Here is a 17,991-nt window from a genome sequence, read left to right on the forward strand (position 1 = left end):
GGGCTGAAGGAGACCCTGGCGGACGATTAAGAATCATTCGCCCGGCTGTGTTCTGAACAGTTTGTAATTTTGACAAAAGGGTGGAACCCACCTCAGCCAGAAAAGCATTGCAATAGTCTAGGCGGTTGGTTACCATCGCATGAACCAAGGTTCTGCAGTGGGCGATGGGAATGAAGGGAAATATTTTCCGGAGTAGCCGAAGATTGTAGAAACAGGTTCCCGTGGTAGTAGTAATGTGGTCTTTCATAGATAGGGAACAGTCAATTTTTATTCCCAAGTTCCTCACAGATGGCTTGGGAATGGGGGCGGTACCTAGTTGTACAGGCCACCAGTCTTCTGCCCAGATAGCTGGTGCTTTACCCATAAGCATGATCTCGGTCTTGCCTGGATTTAACTGGAGATAGTTCATCGTCATCAAGTCTGAGATCAGCTTCATGCCATTAGAGAAACAAGTTTTTTCTGTTTCTGGACAGTTCCTGATGGTGAACATGAGCTGAGTATCATCTGCGTATGAGATGATTTCAAAACCCAGCTGTTCCACAATCTAGACTAGCGGGCCATATATATATTAAAAAGGGTAGGGCTTAAACAAGAGCCCTGTGGCACCCCTTTGTCTAACGGTAGCTTATCTGAGGAGAAAGGGCCTAGGGTGACCTGCTGAGTTCTCCCGGAGAGAAAATGTTGTAGCCACTTCAGTGCTGTTCCTTTGATACCACATTCCAATAGTCTCTCCGCTAGCTTGAAATGAGAGATGGTATCAAAAGCTGAGGAGAGATTTAAAAGGATGAGTATCGCTGAGCCGCCTGAGTCAATAGTCTGTCTTAGTGAGTCGGTGACTACTAGAACCGCGGTATCAGTACTGAAACCCGGGCGAAAGCCCGACTGTGAGGGATCCAGGATCTCATTTTGTTCTAAGTAGCAGCTCAGTTGTTTGTTTATGACTTTCTCCAGCATTTTCCCTAGTAGTGGTAAGAGAGAGATGGGACGGTAATTACTCAGGGTAGCGGGGTCCGACATAGGTTTTTTAAGAATAGGGCGGACCACTGCTTCCTTCCAGGGAGATGGAATAGTGCCCTTGGAGATGGAACAGTTAAAGATGTCACAGATTACTGGGGCACAACTCTTAGTTAAAAGGGCCATAATTCTGTGGCCCCAGTCACACTGTGCCCTGAGTGTCTCTGTGGCCCCAGTCACACTATACCTGAGAGTCTCTGTAGCCCGAGTCACATTGCCTCCTGAGTGTCTCTGTGGCCCCAGTCACACTGTGCCCTGAGTGTCTCCGTGACCTTAGTCACACTACACTGTGCCCCGTGTGCCTCTGTACCCCCAGTTGCACTGTGCCCTGAGTGGCTCTGTGGCCCCAGTCACACAGTGCCCTGAGTGTCTCTGTGACCTTGGTCACACTTTACTGTGCTCTGTGTGCCTCTGTGCCCCCCATTTGCACTGTGACCTAAGTGTCTCCATGGCTCCAGTCACACTGTGCCCTGAGTGTCTACTTGGACCCAGTTGCACAGTGCCCTGAGTGTCCCCTGTTGCACTGTTCCCTGAGTGTTTCCGTGGCCCAGTCGCACTGTGCCATGAGTGTCTCTGTGGCACCAGTCGCACTGTGCCCTGAGTGTCTCCGTGGCACCAGTCGCACTGTGCCCTGAGTGTCTCTGTGGCTCCGTTCGCACTGTGCCCTAAGTGTCTCTGTGGCCCCAGTCACACCGTGCCCTGAGTGTCTCTGTGGCCCCAGTCGCACTGTGTCCGAGTGTCTCTGTGGTCCCAGTCACACTGTGCACTGAGTGTCTCTGTGGCCCCAGTTGCACTGTGCCTGAGTGTCTCTGTGGCCCCATTCAGTTTGATACTGCTGCAGGGCCAGTCACAGGGTTGTGCCTTGTATAACCGGCTGGCAGTGGCTGTAGGATCAAAAATGTAGAACTTGTGACGCTGTCCTAGCTGCTGGTGCTGCCCACTCCTCGGAGGCCCAGCATGCACGGGTTCTAGCTGCTGGTGCAGTGTGTTTCCTTGGAGGCCCAGTGTGTACTGGTTCCAGCTGCTGGTGTAGTGTGTACCTTTGAAGGCCTGGTGTGTACTGGTTCTAGATGCTGGTGCAGTGTGTCCCCATGGAGGCCCAGTGTGTACGGGTTCTAGCTGCTGGTGTAGTGCGTTCCCATGAGGGCCAGTGTGTACTCGACCTTGCCACTGGTGCTCTATGCCCCCTACAGGCCCAGTATTTACTGGTCCTTGGTACTGGTGCTCTCTACCCCCTACAGGCTCAGTGTGTACTTATTCTAGCTGCTGGTGCAGTGTGTCCCCTTGGATTCCCAGTGTGTACTGGTTCTAGCTGCTGGTGTAGTGTGTTCCCATGAGGCCCAGTGTGTACTGGACGTTGGCACGGGTGCTCTATGCCCCTTACAGGCCCAGTAGGTACTAGTCCTTGGTACTGGTGCTCTCTGCCCCCTACAGGCCCAGTGTATACTGGTTCGAGCTGTTGGTGCTGTGTATCTCCTTGAGGTCCAGTGTGTATGGGTTGTAGCTGCTGGTGCAGTTTGTCGCCACAGGGCCCAGTGTGTACTGGTACTGGTGCTCTCTGCCCCCTACAGGCCCAGTATGTACTGGTCCTTGGTGCTGTTCACTCTCTGGAGGCCCAGCATGTACTGGTCCTTGGTGCTGGTGCAGTTGATGTCAGCTCCTTGGAGGCCCAGTGTGTACTGGTTCTAGCTTCTGGTGGTGTGTTTCCTTGAGGCCCAGCGTGTACTGGTCCTTGGTGCTGTCTGTCCCCTAGAGGCCCAGTGTCCCTTTCTAAACTCTTCCCTCTGACTCTTCCCCTCAAAAAATCATTTTTACTCATCCAAAAGCCACCTCCTACTGCTATGACCTCAAAAAAAAATCTTACTCTTCTTTCCCTCCACTATCCTTTTCAATCAAAATAACAGACTAACATGTTCAGTTCTCAAATTCCATATTCCACTATACCAATTCACCACTAATCCTTTATGGGTTCCCGAGTAGCGTGCTACTCGCTAATAAAGCATTTCAACACCCCATCAGGGTTACCAGCGCTATATAAATGCAAACCTTTTTTCCTTTTCTACCCCCCCAACCATTCTTAATCCAAATAACTGACTAACATATCCATCGCTCAAATTACTTTCATGTTTCGCCATACTAATTCAACAGTAATCCTTATGGGTTCCAGAGTAGCGTGCTTCTCGCCTATAAAGCGCTTCAAAACCCAATTAAGCTATATAAATACAAACCTATTTCCGTCTTCTATCCCACAACCTACCCTTCTCTATCCAAATAACTGAATAACATATCCACCACTCAAATGTCTTTATACTTTACTATACTCATTTTCAACACTAATCCTTTATGGGTTCTGGAGTAGCGTCATAGTGTGCTACTCACCAATAAAGTATTTCAACACCCCATCAGGGTTACCAGCGCTATATAAATGCAAACCTTTTTCCCTTTTATCCCTCCACTACCCTTCTCACTCCAAATAACTGACTAATATCCACCACTCAAATTACTTTCATATTTCACCATACTAATTCAGCACTAATCCATTATGGGTTACCGGAGTAGCGTGCTACTCGCCCAAAAAGCGCTTCAACACCCCATCAGGGGTAACAAGCGCTATATAAATACAAACCTTTTTTTTCATTTTTTATCCTTCTGCTATCCTTCCAAATCAAAATAACTGACTAACCTATTCACCACTTAAAATTTACTTGCATGTTTCACCATACTAATTCAACACTAATCCTCGAAGGGTCCCGGAAAAGCGTGCTACTCGCCGAAAAAGCGCTTCGACGCCTCGTCAGGGGAGGTAAGCGCTTTTTAAATGCAATTACAATTACAATTTCATTTATATTTACAATTTTTAAAATAATTTCTTAAGTAATTTATTTAATTTTTTTAATATTTATTCAACTTTTTTATAGTATTTCTTATTCATTTCTATGGGGAGCTAGTCTTTTTTTAAGTTTCACTTAGCTGCCATTTTTGTTTTTGTGCTACCTTCTATTTTGTAATCTCTTTGTGTTATGTTATTTTTTCAAGGTTTCAAGGGAAGGGAGACTTAGGAGGGAGGTTTAAAAGCGAATTATAGTCTTGTTTGTAGGTTTGTGGTATATTTAGATGTATTGCTGTTAGTGTTTTACACTACTCTGCCATTTTGCATTTTTCAACAGTGTTTTTGTAATGTATTACTATGCTATGTTAAATTGTGGGATGCATTTTGATGATTAGCTGTTACATATGTGTATTTTTGGGAATTTAATTTATTTTGTGGGTGGTTTTTAAAAAGTTCCTTTACCGAAGTTATCTATGAACGTGTTCTATTGGCATTTAGATTTTATGTTTTTGTTCACAGAAATATGTTTTGTTCAAGAATAAACCAATGGTTTTTACTTGATTTCCCTTATTTCAGTTTTTCTGGAGCCGTTCTTTTTTTCTAAAACTTTTTCGAGTTTTTATGGAATTTAGATACTTTGCATTGCTTTGAGAGATTCCTATTGGATTTTTGTTATATTTTTGCATTTTGTTAAGGGATTTTTCTATTCATTTATCTCCTTGTTGATGGATTACTAATTATTATAACGTGGAGCCAGAGAAAAATCTGCAGCTACAGATGAGTAAGTTTAATTTCTTTCATTTATTTTAGGATAGAAATGCCACATTATATTGTTTATATTAGATTTATGTGATTATTATCTGAGATTGTGTGGTTTATGTGTTGCAATTATTTTATGTGATGGATTGAGTTTTATTTTATCTATTTCGGTTTGATATTTTTATAGATAATGTAAATATATATTTTATCATATCAGTCTTTATTAATATTGTGATTTTGACAGATGTATTAAAATGTTATATATATTGTTTCCCAAAAATTGATTTGAGATGTTGGTTTAGAGTTTGTCATACTTTTTGTGGACTTTGGTAGGTTGGTATTTAATTTATAATATGATTTTGGCTGTCAATTCTAAGTAATCTACTTCTACACGCGTAAACCGCCTCCGTCTTGACACTGCCCAAGTTAGCTCCATGAAACCTTTCGGTGACCGAGCGCTTTAGAAATTCCTGCTAACATAACATAACATAACTTTATTATTTATGAAGCGTTTAACTTATAATTGTAGCTCTATTTGTAGTTGTTGGTACCTTTGCATATTTTGCAATGCTCCTTGAAATTTGTATAGTGTAAGATGAGTTCTGCCTAGTGGCTTTGTGCCATCCTTCCACTTTGTTGTCTTTTTTAGCTTCCTGTGCCAAGATGCTATCATAGGCATTTCACCATGGTATTTTGAATTTGGGTTAGCATCTGGGTCTGAAGCCATGCAGTCTGCCAACCCAAGTGTCTTTGCAAAAGACCATTATAGGACTAGGGGCCTGAGTTTTGCAGAGAGGGTGCCGCAGTTGAAGTGGCATTGGTTTTCCCGTCTGCCTACCAACTTAGTGGTCCGCCTGCCCAATTATGAACAAAACTGTGGCAGCAAAACCTCTACACCTGAGTTGTCGGAAAGGGATGTCTATAAGGCAGAAACTCACCTGTACTCAGCTTCACACATCCTGTGCTACCATGGAGCTGACCGTACACGTCCTGCTGCTTGATACTGTTGAAAACCAACAATGTTGTGGATGCAACAAAAGGTAAGCCACAATCTAACCCATTTCCGTTAACTTGTAAGTTAACAGATGCACAAGCAGGGACATCTTAAGATGTTTGGGGGTGCTCTGGGGCAAGCCTATTTTGTGGGTCCCTGTTCGGAACTGCTTTGCATGTCAGATCTAAATTCAGCTCTTTGATGCCCTCTTTGGCCAGGTCATTGACATTGCACAAACACACCCTTCCAATTTTGAAATGTGTTCACATCTAATGTCCACGGATAGTGTTGTGTGTTTTTAATATTGTAACACAACAGCAGCTCCTCACTAACATTACAGGGAATAATCTCTGAGACACCCTCCCATTTTTCACATTCCAGGTCCTGTTTTGATATGAAAGAAACTTAAGTATGGATGTTTCATGGAACAGAAACACACCCTCTCTGCAAAATTCCTATAATAGACACATCGCCCAAATTAAAAAGTAGTTTTGGAAAATGTTAATTAAAACAATCTGTTCAAGGAGTATTTCAATGTAATTATGGAAAGACTCTCTATAGAACAGGGTTGGCTCAATCAAGGGGCACACTGAAAGTCTGGCTCTCTGGGCCAAACCCCACTTTGCCCATGCATCTAAATTTCTCTGTGCATAGCCCCCTCCATGGCTTTAAGTATATCAGGGACAACCGATAGCATCACCAAGTGCCATGGAAATATTGTAATGTGTAAATGCAAGATATTAAAAAAACACATCAGTAACAACATTCTTTTCATATAATAAGTCAGCTATGTGTAAGTTATACACAAAATAATGGACAAATGCCCAAAAACATAAGACAAAAAGGTATGCCAACTAACCAGAATCCATGTGTGACAAAACAAATAGGTAACTTGCACAAAGTGAACACATATCCAACATACATCATAGGGAGAAGTGCAAGAAAAATGATGTAGACATTGCTCAAGACAAGCTGAAACCTTTACCATTTGAAATACCACCTAAATCAATGTATGGCCGAATTTGGATTCATTCCACATATCCACCCATGGAACATTTCCCCTTGTCCTGTGTGACTCCTGCACTGGTTCCAAGCTCTAAATATACAGGAAGGGTGAAACAAACACACATATAATTACACATTCAATGTATCAAATCACATCAATGTGCCATGGTCATCACTATGATGAATGCCTTGCCATAAAAACTAATCACCATCAATTACCATATCAAATTGTGCATGTATATGACAAAGTATACTCTAGAAATATACATAGTATAACCTGCCATAATGTGTAAACACAATAACGTTGCATCATAATCTAACCTCTGAAGCATTGCTAGGTTCCCAATAATAGCTAGGGACAAGTAAAGCCAGGACTAATGTGTTTAAAAGCAAAGCAGAATGTACTTGTCCGCATAAACCACATGGACAAATCATAAAAAAAGGCCAACTGCCTGCCAATAGCGAAATTCTTTGGCTTAGCACACAACTGTGTCACCAAACGTGTGGCAATAGACATTGCTAGGGTAACCTCCTCATGAAGGGGCATGCATTGGGCAGGGCAGGCACCTCAAAGATGTTATTTGCGATAGAGATGGGATGGGTTTCCGTGGGTTGGGAAGTGGTGGTTTTGGAAGAGGAAAAGGTGAACTTATGTTTTGGAGGGGGGCTTTGGGATTGTGATGTGGGGCAACCTTTGCAGGGGTGCCTTGGGAAGTGGAAGGGGTGGATATGTTGGTAGTAGGGGTGAATTTAGAGGTGGAAGGGGTGGTTTTGGGTGTGGGAGGGGATGTGAGGTGCTCAACAGTGGTGGTTGGAGGTTTGGGAGGGGTGAGGGAAAGGGAAAACGAAGAATCTTCTATAGGGTACTTAGTTGTGGGAATGGTATGGAGTGTGGACTTGGAGCTAGAGGGAGTGACTGTGTTTGATGTGCTTGGGTCTGTTGGGTTTTGAAGCTTTTCCGTTGGGGGTATTTTAACATGGAGCAGGTGCTTTCTTTTCTGCTGAATCAAAATGATACTTTGTTGCTATTTTGCAGAGGATGAGGACGTTAGGTTTATTTTTGTTTACTATTGCGGTGAGATCATAAGTTTTACTTTATGTATATTTACTTTCTTATATCTTTTTGCTGGTTTGTGATAGTTGATATTTTCTGGCAGTTTATTGGTTTTCAAGTTGTATATTATTTTTTTTAGCAATTCCATGTAAAAAGATAAAAGTTAGAGAGTGTGTTAATATTTATTAGCTATTTTACATTTTTAAGTTTCATAAGAGTTATGTTTTAGTTTAAACATAAATATTACTTATTGGGTTATGTAGTTGTTCAGATGTATATATTTATTCCTTAATGGTTTGTTGAGAGAATCCAGTAGAGTTTTATTGTCTTACAGGGTTTGTAGGTTTTAAAGTATTGAGTTGTTTAAACTAGTGTGCCTTTTATATTGTTGATTTAATTGTTTGTTTGATTGAATTTTTCTATGGTTGGTTTAGTATAGTTTGTTTTCATTTTATCAGTTGAGTCATTGACTGTCAATGCTAATTTAGGTTTTAATTTCAATGTCTAATATATAGTTTGATATTTTTGTTCATTTATATATATAAAAAAATGTATGTCTGTCTGTCTGTCTGTTTGTCCTTTATGCATTACTACTTCATTCATCCGATCGCCATGAAACTTTGGGAAGTTGTTGAGTACACTCCCGCAAAGGTTTCTGGCAATTTAAAAAAAAAATAAAGCAAGATTAGAAGCTGTTCGAATACAAACTGATCAAGCCCGTTCTTCTCAAACGAATGACCATCGAGAATGGCTCCGAAGGTGAATTCCTCTAATGTAACCCGGCCCTCCTCGAGCGCAGCTACGTGCGTTGAGGGGGCCGGAGAAGCTGCCCAAACATGTCGAATCAGTCTTCGTTGTGACGAGACGGAGTGTTGGCGATAAGGTGCAGGATCGGGAATGAACCCGAGTCATGATGGGGGCGCAGGGTGTAAGCGTGTAAGCGCTGTGCTCTCGCGTTCGCGTTCAAAAGTATACCAAATGCGATGAGGCCTAATCCGGTTCGAAATAGACCGGGAGGGGAAGTAGTCTAGGGTCGAAGACACAGGGGCCAATATCGAGTGCGAGACACAAGTATCATTAGAAAGCGTACACAAACCAGAGAAAAAAGTTTAACTTTCACCTTAAAAGGCCATTCTGAGGTATTCAGAAGATATAGGCCAATCCCAGAAAACATAGGAAACTCTTAATACTAAATAACATCCTATTTACATTTATAGAAACTGTTAATACTAAATAACATCCTATTTACATATATACAAGTATCAGATAAGCAAAGCAGAGTAAATCAATAACAAGGATGTCGGAGAGATACTTATCTTTCTGAGCAGCAGCAACATTCCTTTCTTCTGAGATCGCAGCAACGCGCGACGGGTAAGCTAGTAATATATATAAGAAAAGCTGGAGTTCAGGGGCTTAGAATGTGCTGGGCTGTGTCGGGCTCCGGATGCCCAAATATAACCAAATCAATTCCCAAACGTGAAGACTACGGCTAAAATGTGTTGGTGAAGACTTACTTTGTGATTAAATGCATTGAAATTTTAAGATTTGCGTCGTCGCTGAGACCCCTCGAGAGCGGGTCCGATACATCAATTTTCAAAAATGACGGCGCTGTGTGCGGTTTAAAATATTTATTTTGCTGCTGCTAGCAAACACGTTTCGACTGTAAAACAGTCTTGTTCACTGATAACGAAATTGTAAACGCTGCAATTTTTCAAAGTGCATTACGTGCTTCAAACATGTCACAGGACAGACTACAACTGTGATTAACGTGAAAACAGACTCATAGTTTTTAACAATTCACGGACATAAGAAAACCAAATCACTGTTTTCACCAGAGTAGAAAATCTTATAGTAGCACATTAAATAATCTTAATGGCGGCCGCAATTTATAAATCACAAATTCTTGTGGGATGTTTCAGTTTTGCAATTTTTGTCATGCAAATTAATGCAGTATTTACATTCTCTGGCATTAAGCTCAAGTGAGCAATATACATGCATTTCATTTAAACTTCATGGCAAGACTGCAAGTACATTATTAATCCGGCTCCAGTGAGCTAGTACATACAACACCCAAATTTAATAACTTTCTTTTTGTCTTCATTGTCGTAAATCAATGTAATACATTTTTTATCTTTATATTTAAATATGCTTTCCATCAAGCCCCAGTGGTCCTAAACTTTCTATACCCTCATGAATTCATTATTGGGATTTATTGGTAAAACTATAAATATCATGACTGATTGACATCTATCTTAGTTCTTATTTTAATTACAAGTATGTTATTAAGGTCCTCCTATTTACACATTAAAATTATTTCCTGTACATCTTTTCTCTGGGCGGTACATTATTTTCATATGGATCTCCTATAGATGTGTGTGCAAGTGCTCTTCTATATTTAGACCTCCTGGCTGCTTTGAGTCTAGCTCTATATTATAACGGGACTCCAATCGTCTTAAGTTCTTCTCTTTATTTCCACCTGTTGTGTTCAATGTCACTGCGTCAATTACATAGTACGTTAGGCCCCGAACATCACTGCCATGGGTTTTCTCAAAGTGACTGGCCAGAAGCACTTGGCAGCTGCTGTGCCACCATTAAAATAATTAAAGCACAGGGAGCGAGATGGACTGGAAGCATGAGGTGGGTAAGAGTTTAAACAAAATGGAGGATGATTTTAAAAGAATTTGAGCTGCGAGAAGCACTTGGCATCTGTTGAGCGATCATCTAGATAAAGATACAACAAATAAATTGTATAAAAACAGTGGGTGAGTGATGGCGAGTAGGGTGAGAAGCATGCTGGTGCAGTGTGAGAAGGGGAAAAGGGGAAGGAATGTAGAGTGAGAGCGATAAGGAAGGCTTGCACTACTATGGAGTGCTTAATTTGAAATAAAAAAGAGTTCCTTCAAGTATGCAGCGGAATTATGCAACTTCTCCAATCAAACACTCTGGGACCGAAATGGTCCTCAGCTAAAGATACGTGTAAATAGGGAGGAAACCTATCAGATCAAAAGGATGTAACTGAGGTACACAACAAAGCCATCCAATTATGGACTAGTGGCTGATCTAGAGCCCGCTAAATGTATGCTGGTAACAATAGGTCTACAAACAGCTGAAGCTTTCTAATGCTAAGAAAAATTGTGTTCTGCACTTTAGATTGATGGTATGTGCAACTCAATGTAAAGCCTTTTAAGTAACAGAAAACACATTGTTTAATAATATATATTTATGAATAAGATTGAAACAAAAGATAAATATCAATCTGAAAAGTAACAAATGTGCAATAAATAATACATCAGATTCATAATTAAAAATTGCAATCATATATATTCATGGATAAATATACAACCCACTAAAACCTTAATGAACTTAAATAACAAATTATTTTTCTATCACCTATATATCCTTACAGTGAAAAAACGTAATACATAATTCAAAACATAAATAATATCAAAAATCAACATTCTCACCCAGAAATAAATATATTAATTAAACTTACACTTGCGATCTCATTGCTGAAGTCCTTGTAAATGAAATCACGATCTAAAAATAGCAATACCAGAAAATATTTATAAAAATAGCTTAAAAAAAAAAGCAAAAATAACACACATTAAAATAAAACATCCAAAGCTACTTGATTAAGCCAGGGAAACAGTGTAGGAAAACCAAAGTTTTGAGAAAAAAGGAAACAAAATAGTTAATAAATAACCAAGTATGTTTCCTTGAAAATATAACCTCAAATTTCCGAAATAACAACTTTTAAAGCAAAAACATATAAACCCACTCAAGCAATATTTACAACTCACATACAAAAAACAGAACAGAGCAGAATTATTAGAAAAAAACATACATTCATAGAAACGATATACTTAATGCATACAATATGCTAAATTACAATTCTGCCAAGCACACTAACCTAAAATAACTAATCCAGATTACAAAAAGAAACAATACACTAAAATAACATTAACTAACCTAACACAATGCTAGTTAACTCATAGCACCACCCCAGAACACAAAGCCCTTAGAAAGTAATGAACTGGAGAACAGGAGTGGAAACTATGACTACCAACTCCACAGGCAGCTCACAAGACAGAGTATAAATTCAAGGGATCTGTAAAAACAATGGCAAACAAAACGGACATAGAAAAGACATCCCAGAGAAAACAAAGATGGAAAAAAATTATGTATTTTATTTGTATTTGTAAACTATTAAAAAGATGTTAAACATGTCGCAATGTATTATATTGGAAAAGTGTAAAAATGTAAAATATATATTTTAAAATGCAGAAAAAATGCTAATAATTCTTGCAGTCTCTTTTGAAATATAAAAAGTAATAATGTAAAAAAATATTTATATGTAAAAATTACTATAAACATCTTTAAATAATTTGTCTCACTACTTACAAATCTGTGTGTATACTAAGAATCATATGTACGAAATTTGGAAATTGCGATTCCCAAATAGTGAATCTGTAGAAATCGTTATTTGGGAATCGCAAATTTGAATGTACATAAACTGCGATTTTCTATTAGTGATTCCTACAGATTTGCATTTGTTTTTAGGAAATCACAAACTAGGAAAATGCAAAATTGCAATTTCCTAATAGGAAATCACAGTTTTGGAAACTGAGCTTTCTGGATGCAGGATGATGATGCCACAGCCCAGGTGGAGTATAATTACAGGTTGTGCCCACAAGCCAGATTCCTGAAAACCTTCTAGAAGCAAGGAACACCCCCGGGTCAATGCTGCTGTTACAGCACACAGTCTCAAGTGAATACCATGACTGCTGAAGAGGGGAACAAGGACTCTGGGAGCAGCAGGAAAAGAAAGATGAAATTCTCAGAGAAAGGAGTCGGAGGTCCAGCCGGAGGAATGTGCTTCCAATATGGACTAACTGTTAGGGATGGCCTCTTTCTCAATACCAGAGGCACAGAAAATACGGATCTGGAATGGAATCCCAGAGAAAGTGAACTTCCAAGGAGTACAGATGACAATACCAGAGATCCACAAGAGGTGGTACCACCAGAGGTAACGTTCCAAAAAGAGGCTGGCCAGCAGGATGGTAGAGGGACGTGGGACCATTCTCATTAAAAAATTGGATATATTAAAATTGAGTTTAGAAAATGTGTACAAATAAATATTGTTAAAAATATAGTTCATAAAAATATATAATGAAAAAAATACTTCATTGTAAAAATGATTGTAATTATATTAGCTTCACTATTACAAATATTAACACATTTTAACAGTTTATGGAGGTCATAATTTACTATTCTTACTGTAAAGTAAGCCTCAGTGGGGATAGTGTTGGACTTTGGAGCCATCAGATTTTCTATTCCAACTTATCCACCTTGGGGAAAGTGTTGGACTTCGGGGATGAGAGATAGATTTACTATTCCTACTCTAAACATACCAACATAGGTGAAAGTGTTGAACTTTGGGTGCATCAGATTTGCTATTCGCACTCCGAAATGAAACACATTGGGGAATGTGTTGGATTTTTCAGGGTGTCATGTTTACTAATCATATGCCAAACGTAAGCCTACTGCAGCCGAGGCCGGCAGTGGGAGTAAATGCAGGGCAGTGACGTGGGGAGGGGGAGGGGCAGGGTGGGTGGTAGTAATGTATGGATTACGGAGTTTTACAGGTAAGTAAACACTTAAATAAATAAAACGAATTTCGTTGAGTACACTGCATTCCAAATTGCGATGCAGTGCGCGCAACGAAATTCGTTTTATTTATTTAAATGTTTACTTACCTGTAAAACCCCATAATCCATACATTACTACCCCCACCCTGCCCCTCCCCTCCCCACGTCACCGCCCTGCATTTACTCCCTGTGCCGTCCACGGCTGGCCTACTGGGGATTTATCGACCACGTCATAAAGGTGAGAATCCATATTTTAAGCCACACCACATATTTTTCTTCAACTCCACCAGATTTCAGAATTAGTGCATTTTATATATTTTCATCAAATGGGATATAGTTTATTTAATATTAGAGGTTTTTGCATGGAACATCACAATCAAAGCTCTGAGATGGGAAACTAACAATTTTGACTTGCTTTTTATTTTCCAATAGCAGTCATCATGAGCTTATTGTGTATACGGTTGGATTTTAGTGTTCAAAGTTTCACAATATGGCCTGGCTAAGACATCTTTCTCTTACCCAACAATACTTAGAGGACTATACTTTTCTTATGTAGAAAATATAACTCTTCTTCCTGTGTGCTTCGTTAAGGAACCATCATTAACCTTATACCATTCTGTGAGAAAACTCTTCCCCAGGTGGCTATTGCTAACTTTTATTTCAATTACTGCAATGTCTTATATTTAGGCTTACATAAATTGACCACTGTGCTGAGCCTTTGGGGTTTGTCTTGGGAAAGAGTTGAAATATGCATTTTAAAAATTAAATATGGTCTCAATCATATGTGTTCTCACCCTTTAACCGCCATTACAATCCAGACCCAAAGGCATCTCTAGCTGTATATTGAATTATATAGTTTGTTTCTAAGTAACAAACTACCTACTTTTTAATACTTGGGGAACTTGCAGCAACCATAGGACCAGAAGCAGGTGCCCATTGTCCCACTTGATGCAGGCTCTACCAAATTAACTCTGCATAGAATCTCTGTTCCAATCTGTTAATAGCATCACCTTTGAGTCTTTCTGCTTTGATCACATTGTCCTTGTAACAAATTGCAAAACTTGTGATTCATTTTCCTTTCCTAAACTCCAGTGGCAGCTCATGAGCACAATTGCAAACAGTTGGTGGAAATTTCTACTATTGACTTGATTGCTAGTACTTTATGGGTGTGTGATAATTGCTTAATTTGCGTTTGAAGAATTACACTATATGACAGCAAAATGATGCAAATATATCTGCAATTATACAAAATACAAATCTGTATCCGGAGTGCCAGCCTGGGTTTCCACAATCTATATATTCTCACTCCCTAACCCTCTGCACCACAAACCCCATCATACAGGCCATGTCTAAGACATGGCACCACGCTCATGCACTCCTCAACAGTGATGCACCGTTACATAAATGGGCCCCTTCAGGTTATAACAGTATCAGTGTAGGCAACCGTACCATCTCGTCGATTCTCTGGAAACAGACTGGCATTCGTACCACCTTCTGGCTGATAATCAGCTCAAACCTTTCGGGGCCCTATGAGAAGAATTCTGCTTCCTCACTTCCCAGCTGTGAGGTTATTGGTAACTGAAACATTGCCTTTCTGGCATCCTTGGTTCACCTCCAGGTGAATAAGGAATCCTCAGTTCTGCAATATCTAACCTTGTGGGGGCAATTTAAGGGGTAGTCTCTGGATTCTATAATCTTTTAGTGCGACATCTTCACTCTCAGTCCCTTATGTGGCAGTTACTTATCAACTGGCAACGCCTATTTAATACTGACTGACTATTCTAGGGAGGACTGGCCCAAAATATTTGAAAACCTGGATGCAGGTGTCAGGAAATCTAAGATTAAGTTTACCCTCTTCAAGAAGCTTCAGGATTGGTACTGGTCTCCCTTGTAATTGAAGCGAGCAGGGTTGCTACATCGCATTACTCATTGGAGATGCCCTCATGATCACCGTGGAAAGCCCACATACTCTTGCTAGTCCAGAGCTCTGCGCAAATTGGAGCTCAGTGTGGGCCTCACTTAGTGAGACTATTCAGACTCCTGTCACTATAACAGCACCACTAGTCCTTCTCCATGACACAACTGACTTACCGTCCCTGCCGACCCACATAAGAGGTCTCTTTGCCACGTGCAATGAATGGCTCATTTACAGAGTGCAGGATAAAGCAGGCACGTTTATACACATTTGAGAACCCTTTCTTGCTGATAGGGCTCCCCACCCTTACAATGCTGGTGACGGATGGGACTAGTAGGGGACAGCGGTGTGTATGCATATGGATGAATGCTTTGTCTAGGAGGAGGAGAGCCCCGGTCCACACAGGTAGCCCTGTCCATCAAGATTCGTAGTAGTCTTATAAATACATATGTTGTTACTATTATCCTTGTTAAAGGTTCTTTTTTTAATAGGCTTCTCATCTTTGTCTGTGAATTTTGCACCTTAGATCCTGTTGTATCTGAAAATGCACCTCTCTTTCTCTCTTTACGAGTTGCACCATTGCCTTTGTTGTTTTCCTATGTCAGTTTCTTTGATTAGAAATGTCTATGTGAATGGGATGGTGTCTCAATAAAGAATTACCTTAAAAAACAAATCAATTGCAGCACGAGCTGCAGGAGTTGCCCCACTAGGGCCACCAGTAATCAGCAGTGTAACAAAGCAGCTATTGCTACTAAAAGCGTAAAAAGAAAAAAGAAAAGTCTGTCACTATGCATAAATAATATGCAAGCGTGAAATGCGTCCTCGCGTACATTTTTGGCATGAAGATGCATTTAAAGAGAAAAACGAAAAACACATGCTCAGGTTGTGTTGTTCCTCTGCATAGGCAGTCAGTCTTTACCGCGAATTGAGCTTTCACAGTAATTGTGTACGGTGACTGGTGTATAATTGCACAAAGTAGCTCGATGGTGTCATTTCATGAATTTCACATAACAAGCGTAATGCAAAAGTCCTGGAATTAAGCGAATTACGATGCCATGATTTAAATTTCACCCAGGTCTAATCATATTGCAGTGTTGAGATCTGTGTGAATAGGAGTTCCTATATCCTTGTCTGTGTGAATATAATTGTCTTCAAGAGCAACATGGCAGCTCTGTTATGGTCAACCTATCATTTGGCATTTTTCATCATTGGTCTATTTGCCTGAAAAGGAACCAGTATTGTGGACTTGTATTCGTTACAATAGTTGAGGAAAATTACCTTCAAACCAATACTTCCAATATGTTATATTTAGTCTAACTTCTACCAATGTGAGGTGTATGATTGTGCACTTGTAAAGTCGGATTACAATTGTAGTCATCTTTGAAGTACTGTGCTGACCATGACTATTATGCACACTACATGTTAAGTATCGAAGAATTACCACATGGGTGATACAGGCCTCCAGGTCTATATTTTCAAATCCAATTGTTGTTTGCTGGAGGCTTTTTTTCAATAATCTATGTTACATACAGGGCCGGCTTTAACACTGGTGATGCCCTGTGCAACAATGTTTGATGGAGCCCCCCTCCCCCCAGTGACCACCTCTACCACGGATTTCCTCACTGGCACCATTTAACAGTGCCCCTCAAGTCTCCATTTTTTTGTTTACAATTTGTTTATTGGGATTTTTACATTACTTATCACAAATTGACATCTTACATCATTATCATGCATTGACGCATAACTGCAAATGGGAGCTGAATGATTGTAAGTAGTTACATACATATTTTTACAGCCTCACAGCCATTGTGAACCCTAGCCATTGAAAACGGTTTCTGGGAGGAACCCTCCTTCTGGTTTGTGCTTTTCAGTGGTAGTTTCTGATACTCTGGCTGGGCTTGCTCCCGATGGGTATGCATATATGTTACACTCTTATGTTTTCTTTCCCAGTGTCATCGTGTCCAATCTTGTCTGAATGTGTTCCCATCTAACTGTCATCGGGATTGTAACTGCTGATGTGAAACAGCAAACTGGCAACAATGGGGGTAAAACTAGGGGGGGCATTGGGGAGCTATCGGACCGGGTGTCGAAGATACCAATTGTGCGGACGGTGTCGTTATCTTCGCGTGATGTATTAGTGCATATGTGTGAGGGTACGTATGTGGGGGGGGTTAGCACCCTAATGGCAGGTTACCACCGTGTATGAGAGTAGAGCTCCTGGCATGACTTTAGCAGAGCATTGAATCTAGACTGGTGGGCTCTGTCGTGGGACTGTTGCTACTGGCCCTGCAGGGGACAAAGGTGGGGTCTGGGATTGGGAGTCTGCGGGCGCTTCCACCAGAGTTGTTTTGTGTGCCCCTAAAGTCTCCATAACCATTGTCTCTCAGATTAATTTAGTTTTATAGCACCACTCATACCAGTGTAAGGCGGCAGTGCACTTTACATCACAATCACATTGCACAGAGACAATCATATGTGTGTAAATCATGAATAGGAAATGTTACATCAGACAGGACTACAAGGTGTAGTGTAGGAGTGACATTTCAGCGATGCTGGCAGGGAATATAGTTTAAGAGTCCATATTCTGGAAAAGCACAAATTCAGAATTTAAAACGTAACATCATTGTTAGTGGTTCTCTTCAATAATAAGAATTGTTTTCTAACCAAATGAACTCTTTTGGCAAGATTAGGATAATGAAAGACTGGGCAAAAAGACATATAGCTCTAACTATATACCTTGCAGTTTGCATCTAGCTGTTTGATGACAGTTAA

General features: G+C 40.4%; 1 long non-coding RNA gene across 1 annotated transcript in view; it reads right to left on the bottom strand.

Moving 5' to 3' along the window:
- Nucleotides 1-17,991, bottom strand: part of LOC144770036 (uncharacterized) — a 62,786-nt gene that overhangs the window by 29,955 nt on the left and 14,840 nt on the right. Inside the window, exons 2-3 of the long non-coding RNA XR_013598774.1 lie at nt 11,150-11,193; nt 6,583-6,693 (exon numbers count right to left, since the gene is read on the bottom strand). This is a non-coding gene — a long non-coding RNA (uncharacterized LOC144770036). The remainder of the gene's footprint in view (nt 1-6,582; nt 6,694-11,149; nt 11,194-17,991) is intronic.

Source organism: Lissotriton helveticus, chromosome 1_1 (assembly GCF_964261635.1).
Source record: "Lissotriton helveticus chromosome 1_1, aLisHel1.1, whole genome shotgun sequence".
Taxonomy (NCBI): Eukaryota; Metazoa; Chordata; class Amphibia; order Caudata; family Salamandridae; genus Lissotriton; species Lissotriton helveticus.